This window comes from Notamacropus eugenii, chromosome 1 (genome assembly GCF_028372415.1).
Source record: "Notamacropus eugenii isolate mMacEug1 chromosome 1, mMacEug1.pri_v2, whole genome shotgun sequence".
In the NCBI taxonomy this organism is placed as follows: Eukaryota; Metazoa; Chordata; class Mammalia; order Diprotodontia; family Macropodidae; genus Notamacropus; species Notamacropus eugenii.
Genome location: NC_092872.1, coordinates 760,238,634 through 760,255,689, shown reverse-complemented (window position 1 = coordinate 760,255,689; position 17,056 = coordinate 760,238,634). Strand labels below are relative to the sequence as shown.

The 17,056-nt window shown below is 43.7% G+C and overlaps 1 pseudogene; it reads right to left on the bottom strand.

Moving 5' to 3' along the window:
* Positions 1–5,554: 5,554 nt before the first annotated feature.
* Positions 5,555–8,148, bottom strand: LOC140528889 (serrate RNA effector molecule homolog pseudogene; annotated as a pseudogene).
* Between the last annotated feature and the right edge of the window lie 8,908 nt (positions 8,149–17,056).

Here is a 17,056-nt window from a genome sequence, read left to right as displayed (position 1 = left end):
ACTAGTTGTGTGACCCTAAGCAAGTCAGTTAACCCAATTTGCCTCAGTTTCTTCATGTGCAAGATGAGCTGGAGAAGGAGACGTCAAACCACTCCAGTATCCTTGCCAAGGATACTCCAAATGGAGTCACAGAGAGTTGGATACAACTTAGATGGCTGAACAGCACCAGCGCCAACAGAGGAAAGCAGCCCACAAAGGGGTAAAAGCAATCCTCAAGGAAATCCCCTGCGGTGCAAGATCACACAGATTGTAGCTCATTAATTATCAAGAAGCACTGGATTTGGTACAGCAAAACATCACCTTAGAGACTCTCATCCAACAAAGTGTGGCCCACCAATTTATCAAAATCCTTCAGGATTCCTTGGAAAATACAACAACAGGACCGTGTTCAATCATGTCCTGATAGTAAACAGTGGTAAGGAACTCCAAAGTCAGACAGCAACCTTATCAAAGGCCCAGCTATGTCCCAGATCAAATGACCTGCAGTAAAGTTAATTGAAACTGTTCTAGGTCTGTTAATCTTGGTTCACAACAGCCCTAGTTGGAGATGTGGAAGTAGGAGGGTTCACTCAAGCCCTCCAATTCTACTCGTAGCTTCTTGGCTCAAGAGTCTGATGTGTTATGGACATTTCCAAAGGAATGTCCCCAGGTCATTCAAGTTCAATGTGTCCAAAATAAAACTCATTTCCACCCCACCCCCCAAATATACCCCTTCTCTAAGCTTTGTTTTTCAGTGCTAAAGGAATTACTGATCATTCAGGGTCACAACTTCAGTGTCATACTTAACTACTCATTCTTACTTAACCCAAATATTTAGAGCCAGTCAACAAATCTTGCTGTTTCTACGTCCCCAACAGAGCCAACAAACTCCCTCAGCGCCTCTCATCTCTCACCTGTGCTGTTGCTACAGCCTCTCCAGCCCATCTCCCATGAAGCAGCAAAAGAGAGTTTTCCCAAATTGCCCCTCCACCACCACACCTGATGGTGTCTGGTGGCTCCTTATTACCTGCAGGGTCAAGTTCACAGCCTGGCCTCCATAGCTACTCTGTTTCCTCTATCCCTACCAAAGCAGCTCAATGTTTTCTATCAGAAAGTCATTGAACATGGAGATGTCTTGTTATATCTTCCAAGGAATTCTGAAGGGTTTTCATGAATTGGAGGCATTTTGTGGGATGATATCTATTTCTTCACGTGTAGGTATTAACTCATTCATTAGAATCTAAGTTCTCAACCCTGAGGGCAGGGCTGGTTTCACTTTTGCCCATGTATCCCCGGCACTGAGCACAGACCCTGGAACAAGGCAGACATTGAATAAACATTGAATCTATTAATTGAGAAGAACAGGAGTAAGAATGTCATTAGAGAAATATTGGTGAGGAAGAGCATGGTGGGTCACCTGGAAAGGGTAAATGGTGACAGGGACATTGTCCAAATGCTACCCCCAAAATGTTGTACCAACTCTTGATGACAAAGTATCCAGGGAGGAGATGGGGAAAAGTAATACAGGAGAAGCAGGTATGGATAATTCATTATGGGGCAACTAGGTGGTGTAGTAGGTAGAGCACCAGTGCAGGAGTCAGGAGGACCTGAGTTCAAATATCACCTCAGACACTTGACACTCACCAGCTGTGTGACCTTGGGCAAGTCACTTAACCCCAATTGCCTCATCCTGAGTCATCTCCAGTCATCCTGATGAATATCTGGTCACTGGATTCAGATGGCTCTGGAGGAGAGGTGAGGCTAGTGACCTGCACAGCCCTCCCTCGCTCAAAACAAAGTCAAGTGCAAGTCATGTCATCATTTCTCTGATGGCATGGTCTTCTTTGGCAAGGAAGGACGAACACATGACTTAGGAACGTTTTGTGTATTTCTCCGAATTGTTTTCCAGGATGATTGTGTTCATCCACAGACTCACCAGTCATTCAAAAGTATGCCAGTTTTCCCTCAGCCACTTCAACGTTTCTTATTTTTTTTTCCTTTTCTAAAATGATTTGCAATATCTGTCATGGGATGAAATGTGCCTAGCAATGAGATCTAAGGTCTATTTGAGATTTTGAGTGAAGACATAAGAATGTGATTCCAAAATAAAAAAGGATTCCAAAAGCTGAGATCACCAGATCCTTGATGATTGTCTGACTAGGGAAATCTCAGTCAGCGAACGAAGGGACCAGAGATTATTTTGGTTGATACATTCCAATCTTTTATTCATTTATTGTCTCTCTATGGACTGAGTTCCTCCTGCGTGCAGGCCCAAGCTGAAGTAGGTGCAGTGACGACAGAACTGACCTCAGACTTTTGACAGTGTGGCATGCCATGAAATAGTCACTAAAAATGACTGACTGACAAAGGTATTAAGTGTTTGCGATGTGCCAAACATTCTACTAAGCACGAGGGGGCGGAAATAAAAAAAAGAAATTCTCTTCCTTTAAGAAGCTCCCATTCTCAGAGAAAGCTACCACATAGAGAAGGCTTCAACTGCTGGGCATAGGGAAAAGCTTCATGGTTCTTAGGCTATAGTGATGGGAAGTCATTTTCTTCAGTGTTACCTCCACTGATAAAGCCATATCCATTTCTAACATTGAGCCATGTGACAATGCCGAGGACACAGGTGCAGAAAACCTTCATCCCTGGTCTTCCAAAGGTAGGGGACTCATCACCTGCATAGGAAATTGAGGGGTTGCTTTTCTGAATAATGAGACTGGTCTAGAAGCAGGGCTGCTTGGAGTCTAGGAGGACACTGCCACTTCCAGATCTTTTGGCTTGATTTCCAGGTTGGCAGTTTCTCAGCAGTTGGTATTGGTCATAGCAGGGATTGTAGGCTCCTTTTTCACAAAGGCTAGCTCTCAGAATGATGGCTCTGGGCCTTGGGGTGCAAGCATGGCTAGTGAAAGTGGTCAAGGGGTGGCAGTACTAATAAAATATGTCATTCTCATAGGATCCTATACCTTCAGAGCTGAAAGTAGCTTTGGTGGTTATTCTTTCCCATATCCCATGCAGGAATTTTATCAAAGTAATTTCTGACCAAGGGATAGCCACCTTCCCTGAAATACTTATGCAGACAGGGAAATCACTACCTTTTAAAGACAGCTTATTTATTCTATTGCCAGAAAGCTCTAATTATTAAAAAGTTCATCTTCATATTGAGCCAAAATATACATCTGCCTTGTTTTATTCATTATTCCTAGCTTTGCCCTCTGGAGTCACAACAAATGTCTAATCCATCTTTCCTGTGACAACCCTTCAAATCATGACAGCTCTCATACTTTGCCTGTCTGCTCCTAGCAAAACATGTCTATGCCCTTAGCTGTTCCTTTCTCACTGCAGTTCAATGCCTCTTGGAATCCTGGTTACTGGTCTCTACATGTCCCCAGTTCTTCTTCTAGAGTCTCTTAAGCCACAGTGCCCTGCAGTGACCCCAGCACTCCTGATATGACTAGTCCAAGAGGGGATCACAGGATCAACCCCTCTGGGGCTATATGATGGACTGGGAGAGGGGGAACTGAAAGATCCTCCCCACAACCCCAGTCTGTGAAAAGAGAAGAATAAGTAGAGGGAGAGAAAAAGGGCAAGAAAAATGAAGCTGAGATCAACATGCTTAGGGGTAAAGAGAATAAACTTAGTTGAGGAGCTTTAGTTGGGGACATATTGAAGATGAAGATTCCCTACCCCACCCCCACCCCAAGCAGTGGCAAAGAGCCACTTTCAAGAGTAATGAGGATGTAGTCCTGTGGATTTCAAGGGGCATCCTTGGTATTTGATATTTAATGAAGTAAAAGTCCATGTTTCATATCTGAATCTATGTTGAATGAGCAAACATTTCTGAAATATCTCCCCTTTTCCACTTATAGGGACCTGTGCGGGGGCTAGGGTAGAAAACAAGGCTAAAGAAGGTATCTCCCCTTCCATGTGCCTCAGGACCTCTGTTATCCTGGTCATTCCTCCATTGGCCAGTCTTGGAATGAGGCTTCGACGGAGGAGTAGAAAGGGGAAGAGAATTTTGATGCAGGAATCAATAATGTCTTAGTGTACAATAATAATCCCAAAAGAAGAAATAAGAACAGAGACAGGGTTACTTACTGACTGCTGAGCCTTGAAGAAGCCAAGAAAATCTGGGCCACAGTCCTCAGTCTGCCCCACCTTGGAGTGGGATCCTAGTCAAGTCACTTGACATTCGAGCGTCCCAGGCAACAAACAAAGTGAACCTAAGGCTTCTGGGAAGATGCCAATCAACCTCCACTGGTAAAGGGGGATTCCTCAGGAGCAGCTCTGTACCAGTTAGATCATAGGTCCACTCCAGTTCAGTGAGTTAGTTAGCCATCCTTCAGTTGACAAGCATATTTTCACACCCAAGACCTGTGGATGCAAATAAAGCCCTTAGTCTCACGGAGCCGGCATTATAACAAGGAGCTCTCATGGACACACGTGGGTGGGCATGGATACAGAATACATGTGAAATGAATCCAGGGCCTTTGGGGAGGGAGAGTACCAGGAGTTAGCTGGGGGAGGGGTGTGCAATGAAGGAGGAGCCAGTAAAAACTTCCTAAAGAAAGTCACATGCTGTGGTTCTCTGTCACCAGCTGAGTAAAGCACTAGCTTATTTTTCTGACAGGGACATCAAGGTGGAGCAGTGGATAGAATGTCACTCCTGAAGTTGGGAAAACTCACCTTCTTGAGCCCAAATCTGACCTCAGACACATACTAGCTGTGTGACCCTGGGCAAATCACTACCCTTTTTGCCTCAGTTTCCTCATCTGTAAAATGAGCTGGAGAAGGAAATGGCAAACTACTCCAGTATCTTTGCCAAGCAAATCCCAAATGATTGGTAATGAAGAGTTGGATGGGACTGAAATGGATGAACAATAAATTTGTCTGATATTCAAGGCTCTCCATAGTCTGAGACCACTTAACCAATTCTAAGGTCTGAATTCTCTTTAAAACACTGGACGCTTTTGATCAATTGTGTGTGTCCCCAAGTACACCAAGAGATCTACTTTCTCTGGTGTTTCATATACTTGGAAGACATCACACCCACCTCCTTGGTTCGTTGTTTTTACTGAGTCCCTGCTTGGTTCTGTCTCCTTTAGGATGCCTTCCTGACTCCCATTCCCCTCCTCAATCTCCACCCCCAGGATGATGCATTCTTTGGGACCCCACAGGACACTCTTGGAATTTCTATATTTGTGACTTGTCCCCTCTCACTGTGAGTGCCCCCAAGGCAAGGCTCCATCTTCTTCAGCTTTCCTCTGTGCCCTAGCCCCCAGCACAATGTCTTGTGTATGGCTAACACTAAATCAACATCTGTTCATTAGACTGTGATTTGAATTCCCTCAGTTCTATATATAAGACAGATTGCTCACCCAGAGAGATCAGAAACCTAGAAAGCATTGGCTCTAAATATGGAGAAAGAATAACCAGGTCCACCGTGTCTGGTTTTTATTTTTATTTTTTTTTTCTGGAAAGCTGTTTATTGGCAGAAAGGCTGAACATACAGAAAATTATTTGGGATTTGAAAAGGGGGGAATTATGGACACAGCAGTTAGGGAAGGGACCTTGTTCAGAAAAAATCAACATCTTCAGGGACATCGAGGTCACGATATTCCAAAATTGCCCTTGGGTCCCCATGAACCATCTGGTTTCAGGGTTTCCCAGGATAACCACAATGGCCCCAGAATGAGTCATAGTTGCCATGGCCAACACCATATGGAGCATGGGGGCCAACGTATGGGGGTATTCCTGTAGGGACCACGGGATGGACAGCTGCAACTCCATAGCCAAAGATAGGTGGCCGAGGCTGACCATAAGGCATCAGGCCTTGGGGTATCTGGTGTCCTGTCAGGCTTTGAGCAGTACCAGGTGGCTGAGCTGGCTTGACTTCAGGCAGTGCAAGCTGCTTGGCATCAGTGAGGAAGTTTACTTTCTTTACTTCCTCAATTTTTTCAGCATGCTTGTTGAAGATGTGCTTACGTACCAACTCAGGCCCCGTGAATTTCTTGCCACCGAGGAGGCATAGCCACTTGTCTTTGTCCAGCTCCTGGGTGTTGGAATTGACAAATTTTTCCACTTCTTTCTCAGGGTCTTTGCATCCCATCTTCTGGGCTTCATCCCCTGACAAAGACTCCCCAACACTCAACAAAGGTGTCAGCTTCTTCTCAAACGTTTTCTGCCGTTCTACCACTTCTCCAAGGCTGATGCAGTTTGGGGGTACAGGTCCTCGAATATGAATGATGCCACGTCTGTTGGGCATTTCATCCTCATTGGGATATTCACATGTGTTGTAATAGTCCAAAGAGTGCACAATGAGTAAGCAAAGGAGTTTGTCAAGAACCTTCAGCAGCTTTTCATCTCGTTCCAAGTTAATTTCATCTGGATTCCCCTCCTTGGGAGGCTCCTCAGGGGGTTCTGCTCCATTGTTTCCCAGAAGCTCTTCCTCTTCAGCACTCACGTCCTCAATGAGGTAATCGGTGATATTCTTCAGGACTAGATTCTGAGAGGGCAGGCTCGTGGACAAAGGAGGGGTCCCAGACTCAGTTCTCCAAAGTTGGGGCTTGTCATCCAGAATGTGAATCAACTTGGCAGCCAGCTTGATGTCACTGCGTACAATCTGTTTGTGTTGAGCGATGCCATTGACATGACGGACCCGGTGAGTTAAGTCTCGATTCATACCAGGGCTCAGCTCACACTCCCGAAGCCTGCTATTCTGCAAGTTCCAGCAGATTTCCTTAATGTTAACACTTCGATCAAAAGTCACCCAACCTCGACGGAAAGATCTCCTCTCGGGCTGGGGTTCTGACAAAGCCAAGCGCATGAAGCCTGGGTATTTCTCACACAAAGAGACAATCTGAGCCCGAGGAATATTGGGTGCAATATTGAGCAGGAAGAGGGAGCAAGTCTTGTGTAGAGGTCGGGGTTGAAATTCCAGTGCAAGTGCTTCCTTGGGCTTCTCTTCAGGCTCTTCTCGATCTTCGCCTTCGGGCTTCTCCTTCTCCTTGGCAGCTTCTCCAGCCTCATCCTTCTCCTCCTCAGCCCGGACACTCTCTGACGCAGCTTCAGACTCAGACGCGGTGCCTTCACGAGATCTGTCATCCTCACCGTGTTTCCGGTTCTGCTTCTTACACATCTCCTTAACTTGTTTCTCAGGCTCTTCTTTTTTCTCATCTTTCTCCCCATCACCATCAGGTTTCTTGGCTTTATCATCAGACATATTATCACTCTCAATCTGCTTGCTGTCTTTGTCATCCTTATCAGTTTGTCGTTCCCCATCAACAATCCCTAAGCCTCCCTGCCTATCGTCTTTCTTTCCAAGTTCTCCAGGTTTCCCTGAGTGCTCGTCCTCTTCTTCCTGGTCCAAAATCCGGATGTCATGTTCTGTGCCTCCTTCCATCTTAATCACAGCTGCATTCAAGATCTTGACGATGGCATCAGCCTTGTCAATGTCCAAGAACAGGTTATCAAACCAGCCACTATCCATTAGAGATAGGAACGCCTGAACTCTGTTCTGTAGGGCTCCTGTGGTCTCCTGCTGACGCTTCCTCAACTCATCAGGGTGGTATTTGGCCTGAAACCACTCCTCATCTTTATGAGCCAGGAAGTCCTGCATCTGCTGCCTTTGGAACTCCAGCTTGTAATCACTGTAGCTCTTAACAGCTTCTGTCTCATCCACAGAATCATCCAGTGACAGCAAAAACTCCTTAAAGGTCTTCATAACAGGTGGTGGAACACCCAAGTCGATTTGTGAGATGCTGCCCAGCCTGGGGGGGGGGGCGGTCGGGGGTGTCTGGCCTGGACAGGTAGCACATAATGTTGCATAATGGGGACGTCTGGATGACTCCAGGGCTGAGGAGGGCCATGAGTTGAGCCTCCACCTCCTCCAGCATCAGGAATCTCATAACCACTGCGGTTTGAGTCAGAGCTGTGCTCATCCCAGTCTCTCCTTATTCGTTTCTGGGGAGGACTGAGTTCGTGGCATGGTGGAGAAAAGCGCTCACATAGATTTCTGTCGTCGTCGCTATACTCCCCACTGCTTCTCCGACCTCGTCCACGGTCCCACTCGCCATCATTCCAGTCATCTCCCCTGCGTCTCTCATCATCTCTTTCCCTTCGGAACTTGTCCCTTCGCCTGCAGTGAGACGCGTCCTCGCTGTCACTCATGGTAGACGCTGGAAAGTGCCCAGAAGCACCTCAGGCCCGTCTGGCTTCTGCCTTTACTCTCAAGGCAGCCGAAGGCGCCTCGGCTTGGTGGCAGCCGCGTCTTTTATCCCTCCACTGCTGAGTGAGTCGGACATGGGGAAGCGGAGGCGGAGGAGTATGTGTGAACCCAGCCCGGGAATGCGGGGCAATTAGGGGCGTGGGGGCGGTGGGGAGGGCTATACGGTCAGAATTAAGAAATGACGAAAACAGCTCCGTGTCCTTTCTTTATAAAACCCAGGTGGACATTCCTTGGTAATGGGTATTCCAGGGGCTCCTGCAACCGGCAGGAGACCGGAGCATCCATGGTGGGACCGGGGGAACATCCAGCATCCTCTCAGGGAATTGAGAGAGGAGTGGAGATCCTGGAGGCCTGACTTAGCAGCATGCCCAAAGATCAGTGTGCAGGTGTGAACACCGTCGCTGAGTGGGAGAGGGGGATGCCCTCCCTGTACGTGAGAGTGATCAAGGTGATTATTTACCACATTAGGACAATTTGTTTTATGGTCATGAAAATAGACATGTCTCAGGAATGACAGATGGAGGTCAGGAGAAAACTCCTGAATTCCTTCACCTTATCTTCATAAATCAATGCCTTTGGTCCCAGAGAGGTGGCTAAAAATACATTTCTTTTTCAGATGAAGGAAATTAGGTTAAGAAAGGAAGAGTGTGTTGTTTTAAAAACCTGAGGATGTCATCTTTTGTCATCTAATTTATCCTGGAACATTATGCACATCTCAGGGAATGAAACTGTCTGTTTTGTTCTCTGTCCCCTTGGCCTTACCTGCTACATTAAGTCAATATGATGGGGATACATGCTCATGCACACACCCACACAAGCACATACACACACTCACAGTACAAGCAGAGTTGTGGCCTTAGAGGAGAGGTGTGTGAGTTTGTCATAAGAAGAATAATGAGGGAAAGGAAAACAAGAGACCCCTTGGGAAGAAGGGGCCATTTATCAACCTGGTGTTGGGAGAAACAGGCTGGCAGGCGATGCTGGCCTTCACCTGAGGGAGGAATGAGATTGAGGATTCAATCTCTCCTGCTTCAAGCAAGGCTTCTCCAAGCTCAAAGTCCCAGGGCTTTCAACCAACTCTCACATAGAACTGCTTTGACTTTCTTCTCCATCCTGATCACTCTCCTTGGTATGGCCTCTAGCTCCTCACTGTCCTTATTGAAATATAGAAAGTGTGGTTAGATCAAGGCCAAGAATAGAGAGGCTGTTACCAAAGGGTTGGGAGGCCATCAATTTAATACTAGAAAGTCATCAAATTCAGCCATGTCATCTAAGAAATAAGGAAATTGAGATCCACGGAGGCTGCATCTCTTGCCTAGAGGCATACACCTAGCTTCTGAAGCACAATTCATCCTTAGGTGTTCTGGACTCCACATCCATCAGTCTTCACAATGTCACAAACTTGCCCCTGCGTGTTCTGTCTCTTTCTCTCTCTGTCTCTCTCTCTCCCTCTCTCTTCTCCTTCCTTCCCTCTCTGCCTCTCTCTGCTGTCTCTCTGTGTCTCTCTGTCTCTGTCTCTGTATCTCTGTCTGTCTGTCTGTCTCTCTGCCTCTCCCATCCAAACCCACATTCTTTTTTAGTTGCCATATCACATTGCTGACTAATGTTGAGCTTGCCGTCCTCTAAACCTTGAAAACCTTTTCCAAACATACTGCCATCTAACCAGTCCTCACCATCTTACACTCATGAAATTGATTTTTTTGTACTCAAGTGCAAGACTTCACATGATCCCCATTGAATTTCATGTTATTACACTCAGCCTGGTACTCTTGCCTGTCAGCATCCTTTTGGATCCTAGACTCTGTCATGAACTATGTTAGCCCACCTTTCCTGCTTGTCATCTGCAGGTGTGATGAACAGCACCATAGATGCCTTTATCTGAGTTAACGATACAAACATTGTCACCTAGGGCCCTGGACCCTCCACTCAGGACGCCAAGTCACTAGTGTCCTTCTCACTGCACACCAAGTCATTAGTAACCATCAGTAAACACTCTTTAAGTAGTCATTCAATTAGATCTGATTTCATTCAGTAACCCCCTTTCCCCCATCCTTTATGCAAGTAGAGAAAGTGCTTTCTTAATGAATGTTTTGCTAAAGTCTTTTTTTCTCCCCCAAAATTTATTAATTTATTTGCTTTCAATTTTCAATATTCACTTCCATGAGTTTTAAATTTTCTCTCCTTCCCTCCCTAAGATGGCATGAAATCTTATATGGGCTCTACACACACTTTCCTGTTAAACACATTTACACACTAATCATGTTGCATAGACGAATTAAAATGAATGGGAGAAACCATGAGAAAAACAAAACATAACAAAAAAGAAAATCATCTGCTTCATTCTGTGTTTGAACTCCATAATTATTTCTCTGAATGTGAATGGCATTTTCCATCATGAGTCCTTTGGAGTTGCTTTAGGTCCTTGCATTGCTGAGAAGGGCTAAGTCTATCAAAGTCAATCATCTAACACTGTGGTTGTTACTGTATATAATGTTCTCTTGGTTCTGCTCACTTCACTCAGCATTAGTTCATATAAGTCTTTCCAGGTCTTCCTGAAGTCTACCCATTCATCATTTCTTATAGCACAATAGTATTCCATTACATTCATATGCTACAACTTTTTCAGCCATTCCCCAGTTCATGGACATGCCCTCAATTTCCAATTCTTGGCCACCACAAAAAGAGCTGCTATAAATATTTTTGTACATTTGGGACCTTTTCCCATCTTTATGATCAGGCCTAGATTGCTAAATTCTTAATAAGTGATATTAAATGACAATTAAAAATATTTATTAAGAACTCACTACGTATGTGGCAAGAGCTGGATATACAATTAGAAAAGTGAGCTAACAACTCCTTTCAAGAAGTTTACATTCCAAGAGGGAGAACAATCCACAGGTGTTTTAGTTGCAAGTCAGATGGAAAAGTCTGGAAATCCTCCAGGTGCAACAGTGGGGCAGATGAAAACCCAGAAGTCCTTAGGATACCTAGGGACAGATGAGAGGTGCAGAAGATAGCAGGACATAGAGGCAGGGTAGCTGGTAAGGCTTGGAAGGTCTTGGTAGGCAGTGATAGACCACATAGAAATCCTGACGGTTTATTTTTTTTCTTGACTTTCAACTCATTCAAGGCCTGGAGAAGTCAGGGCAAAAGGGTTGGGAGTCCTCAACTATGATAGTTTTTTTCTATTGCCTCTTATCTACTACTTCAGAAACTCTGTCAAAAGAAACAGAGAGACAGAGAAGGAAGCAAAGAAGAAAGGAAGGAAAGAAGGAAGGAAGGAAATATTTAGTTGGCATGACCTAAGAATTATCTAGGTCACACACATGACCAGGACCACCTTCATGGGGAGAAGTGATAACTACAGTGGATCACATTTTAGTACCCCACAGTTGACTGAAATCCATAAAAAATTTACACATAAATGTGCCAATCTTTGTAAGAAATCATTTGCTGGAGGAGAGAAAAATTCTGCCTTAAAGAACTTCTTCCAACAAGATATATGCATGAAAATTATTCAAGATTCCCTGAAAGCCAGAAGAGCAAACATTCCTTTTTTGATCCTCTGATAATAAACATTAGATGAGACGTGTAATATAGATATGTACTTGCCAAAGGCACTCACCGCTGCAAGGGAGGAAATCTAGGGCAGAGTCTAAGTTGAACAGAGCTTCTTTATAGATCTAAAAGATCTTAAGATGCTCCTGTTGGCAGATAATATCATGGGAATCTCATTAATAACAGAAATATTTGCATAATTTCCTGGAAGAGATCTATGATCATTCAAAGGAATTTGATTTAAATCTATACAGGAAAAAGCAAGTGGATGAAAAACTTCTTTTGACAAGATTGTGACAGGCAAATATCTTTTAACATGCATTTGGACAGATAGTAGAAATGGACAAGGAGTTGAGCCTGTAATTCAATAGGAGAGAGGACTGGATTATTTTTAGTACCTTGAAAAGTTCCTTCATGACACCCAAACTTTTTTTCCAGAGAAAAAAGACCTAGTGTTCTCTTTTATGTTTTTTAAATAATTTACTTCATTTATTTTAATATTCATTTTTAAATGAGTTCTCAGTTCTCTTACTCCCTGTAACTTCTCCCCCTCACATTAAGAAGGCAAGCAATATTATATCAATTATTCATGTGAAGCCATGCAAAGCATATTTCCATATTAGCCATGTTAGAAAGGAAAACACACAAAAAAGCAAGGAAAACAAAGTGAATAAAATCTGCTCTTGTCTGCACCCAAAATTCATCACATCTCTCTCTTTGAAAGCATGTATCATTTTTCTTCATGGATACTTTGGAAGTGTCTTGGATTGTTGTCATTATCAGAGCAGCTAAGTCTTTCATGGTGGATCATTTTCACAGTACTGCTATTACTGCGTACAGTGTTGTCCTGGTTTTGCTCACTTCACTTTGCGTCAGTTTTTATGTCTTCTAAGGTTTTTCTGAAACTATTCCCCTCACCATTTCTCTTTTTTAAAGTTACTTTATTTATTTTTAGATTTCAACATTCATTTCCATAAGTTTTAATTTTTTTTCTCTCTTCCTCCCCACCCACTCCCCAAGATGGTCTACAATCTGATATAGGCTCTACATATACATTCCTATTAAACATATTGTCATGCTAGTCATGTTGTACAGAAGAATTAGAACAAATGGGAGGAACCATGAGAAAGAAAAAACAAAATAGCTAGTGTGCTTCACTCTGCATTCAGGCTCCATAGTTCTTTCTCTGGATGTGGATGGCATTTCTCATCATGGGTCTTTTAGAAGTGTCTTAGATCCTTGAATTGCAGAGAAGAGCCATATCTAGCAAAGTCAGTCATTGCACAGTGTTGCTATTACTGTGTATAATGTTCTTCTGCTCACTTCACTCAGTATCATTTCACATAAGTTTTTCCAGGTTTTTCTGAAATCTGCCTGTGCATTATTTCTTATAGCACAATAATATTCTATTATATTCATATACCACAACTTGTTCAGCCATTCCCCAGTTGATGGCCATCCCCTCAATTTCCAGTTCTTGACCATCACAAAAAGAGCTACTAGAAATATTCCTGTACATGTGTGTCCTCTTCTCATTTGTATGATTTGTATGACCACCACCTAGCAATGGTATTGCTGGGTCAAAGGGTATGCATTTTATAGCCCTTTGGACACAATTCCAAATTGCTCTCCAGAATGGTTGGATCAGCTCACAACTTCACCAACAATGAATGTGTTCCAACTTGCCCACATCTTCTCCAGAATTTATGATTTTCCTGTTTTGTCATGTTAGCCAATCTGATAGGTGTGATATGATACCTCAGAGTTGTTTTGATTTGCATTTTCCACTCATCATTTCTTATAGCACAATCATATGCCACAACTTGTTCAGACAATTGATAGGCATCCCATCAATTTCCAATTTTTTTGCTACAATAAAAAGAGTTGCTATAATCATTTTTGTACATATTTTCTTTTTATTTTCTATTTGATCTCTTTGGGATGTAGACCTAGTATCGGTATTGGTGAGTCAAAAGGTATACCCAGTTTTGTAGCTTTTGTCATCTAATTCCACATTGTTCTCCAGAATGGTTGGATTAGTTCAAATTCTATCAACATTGCATTAGTGCCTCAATTTTCCCACATCCTTTCCAGCATTTGTCATTTCCCTTTTTTTCCAATGTTTGTAAATCTGATAGCTCTAAGGTGGTACCACAGAGTGCTTTTAATTTTTATTTCTCTAATTAGTAGTGATTTAGAGCATTTTATATGATTACAGATAACTTTGATTTCTTCTTCTACAAACTACCTGTTTATATCCTTTTTCTACTTGTCAATTGGAGAATCTTACTTTTATGCATTTATCTCAGTTCCCCATATATCTGAGATATGAAGCATTTATCAGAGATATTTGCTGTAAAAAAGTGTTTTCCAGCTTCCTATTTTCCTTCTAATTTTGGCTGTATTGGCTTTGTTTGTGCAAACCCTTTTTAATTTCATGTAATTAAAGTCATATTTTGCCTCCCATGATGCTCTCTATCTCTTGTTTGGTTGTAAAGTTTTCCCTCATGCATAGATCTGACAGGTACATTTTTCCATGCTTTTCTAATTTTCTTACGATATCTTCCTTTATGTCGAAATCATGTACCCATTTTGACCTTATCTTGGCATATGGTGTGAGATATTACTCCATGCCTAGTTTCTGGCAAACTGTTTTCCCGTCTTTCCAGTAGTTTCTTGTCAAATAGTGAGTTCTTGCTCCCAGGCTTGAACCTTTGGGTTCATCGAACACTACATTATTATACTCTTTTGCTTCTACATATTTTGTACCTAATCTATTCCACTGATCCTCCACTCTATTTCTTGGTCAGTACCAGATTGTTTTGACAACTACTGCTTTGTAATATAATTTGAAATCTGTAACTTCTAGGCCTCCTCTAGTGTTCTTAATTCCAACCTTCTATGGGTGCGGTAATGTCACTTCAGGGCATGGAACACAGCAATATCCCAAAAGCTGAAAATAGGGATCCCTCAGAAGATATTGGAGAAGTGACTAGTGGGCAGAGAGGGCTGATATCAATAATAAATAAGGAGTCATGAAAAGAATGGGAATAAAGGATGTCTGATAAGAAGACAGTCCAGGCATGTAGTGAGAGTGAAGATGACAGGTACAATTTCTTCACTGGGATCTATGTGAGGTCAGGAGAAATGAGGGAGCAACTCTGGCATGAATTGAAACTCAATGACCTGAAATTTGAAGATTTCGTTATTTTACTTCTTCCTGGCTGTATGTGAAAGTTTGGATGCCTGCCTCTTCTCCCTTTCCCCTCCCTTGCATATATGATCACAGAGAGACAGACAGATGGTGACAGACACAGAAAGACAGACAGACAGAGAGAGAGAGAGCGAGAGAAAGAGAGAGAGAGAGAGAGAGAGAGAGAGAGAGAGAGAGAGAGAGAGAGAGAGAGAGAGAGCAGTGGCATTATCATGGAAGCACTCATGTTCCCTGTAACCATGGGACAGGCCACCTTCACAAAGATGCCTGAGCTATACAGAAAGGTTTAGTCAACTCCAAATCTGGGCAAGGACTTTGGCCTTCCATCATCACTTCCAGACTTCACAAAATACTGTCTTCAGCCTTTTGACTTGACTAAATGAAGAGAGAGCTCACTTCCTGGAGAGTGGAAGTGATTGCTCCTCCCCACTGGATACAGAGTAAACACTGCATCACAGATAGTCTTGAAGCAAATGGTGATGGATGTTGCCTTGTCAGGTAGCCAAGGAAAGGGCTTTTTGTGCAGACAGGCACTCCAGAGCTGCCCTCCAACTCTGAAACTCAGAAGTTGGTGAAGTTGAAGTCAGAAGGTAAAGCAATTGGGAGGGAATGAGAGTTGAAATGGCTAGTTTCAGGTGATTACATGGAGAGCAAGAAAGATTACGAGGTCCTGGCCACGGGGATTGGGGTCACAGACATGGTAAACGCAAGATGGGAATTTTTTTACAACAACTGTAAGAGAACTCCTTAGACATGTTGTGAATCAAGAGGAGTCTGGGTGTGGAGATGGCTTGGACTGCCATTTCACAGCCATCCTAAGGCTCACAGCTGAGAGTCCTCAGCTGGTAGTCCTGAATGCATTCGTACTCATCACCAGGCCCTGGCCAAGGGCCACAGCCTGGACCCACTCTCATACTCTCCTGATTTAGGGCTTATTTCCAGGAACCACACATGCATTCTAGCTGTAGTCTTGTCTGTTTTTAAGGACCTGCCTTGCCCAGATTAAGGCCATAAGTGGCCTTAATGACTCTGGGTAACAAGGATCTTTGTAGTTGGGACCTAGGCTCAGCCAACACTACTCTGCCCCGACACCTAGGCCTTGGTGTTGCCTTTGAGCTAACACATGGTTATCCCATAGTCCTGCCTGTGATTGCCATGGCCACCCTATTTTGTGCCCTTCAGCAGGAGCCTGAGGCTGGAATCATTCAGAGTCTCAGGATTCATTATAGCAATGTTTCTCCACGGTAGTTTCTATGCCCAGCCTTCCCCCCTCCTTCTGTCAAGTATGTGGAGACAATGAATAATTATATCCTCAGATAGATTAGCCACTGAGCAAGCAATGTCTCAAGGAGCTAAACAAGACACAGATGTGCCAAGGATCCCCATTACACACAAGAACCACTTGCAGTTAGAAAAATATTTAAATATGAAATTCAAATCATTGTAGAAAATGGCGCTCTTCCTGGCCCTGTGCACTCTTGGTGTGGCCTTTGGCGGCAGAAGCCATCGCCCTTCTCCTCCTGAGAAGCACCATCTGGCAGGCTCCCTCTGCTTCTATGCATCCTCAAAAAACCAGGCTGCCTGCAGCAAGAAGAGCTTGAAGTAATTAAATAATTCCCGAGGACAGATTTGAAACCGTGTATTCCAAAAGTGTTTTCTTCAGTCAAGAGCAATAAGTCTTTCTCACAGAGAATAAGAGCTTGTGATGTTATAATTTGGCAAAGTCTGTTTCCTCAGAGTCCATCTGTTGTGACAGTGAGGCGGGTGGCCCTAGTAGCTCAGGCTTCTTGTTCTGTGTCCTGGTCTCACCCCATTTCCCCCCTTCCCTCCATCATTGGGTGGAGGGTGAAGCTGATGGGCAGAAGAAGTCATCTCTGTAAGCCATGGGGATGCACAAGCAAACACTGCTCCTTCCACCATCAAGCCTTGGCATAGTAGCCCACTTAGGAAACTGAATCTGGAAGGGACTTTCTATAGGTTGTGGGAACCCAAGGGCACAACTTTGCACTGACATGGCAGTCATCTAGTCCAACATCCTTATTTTGCTGATGAGGGAGCTGAGGCCCAGAGAAAGAAAG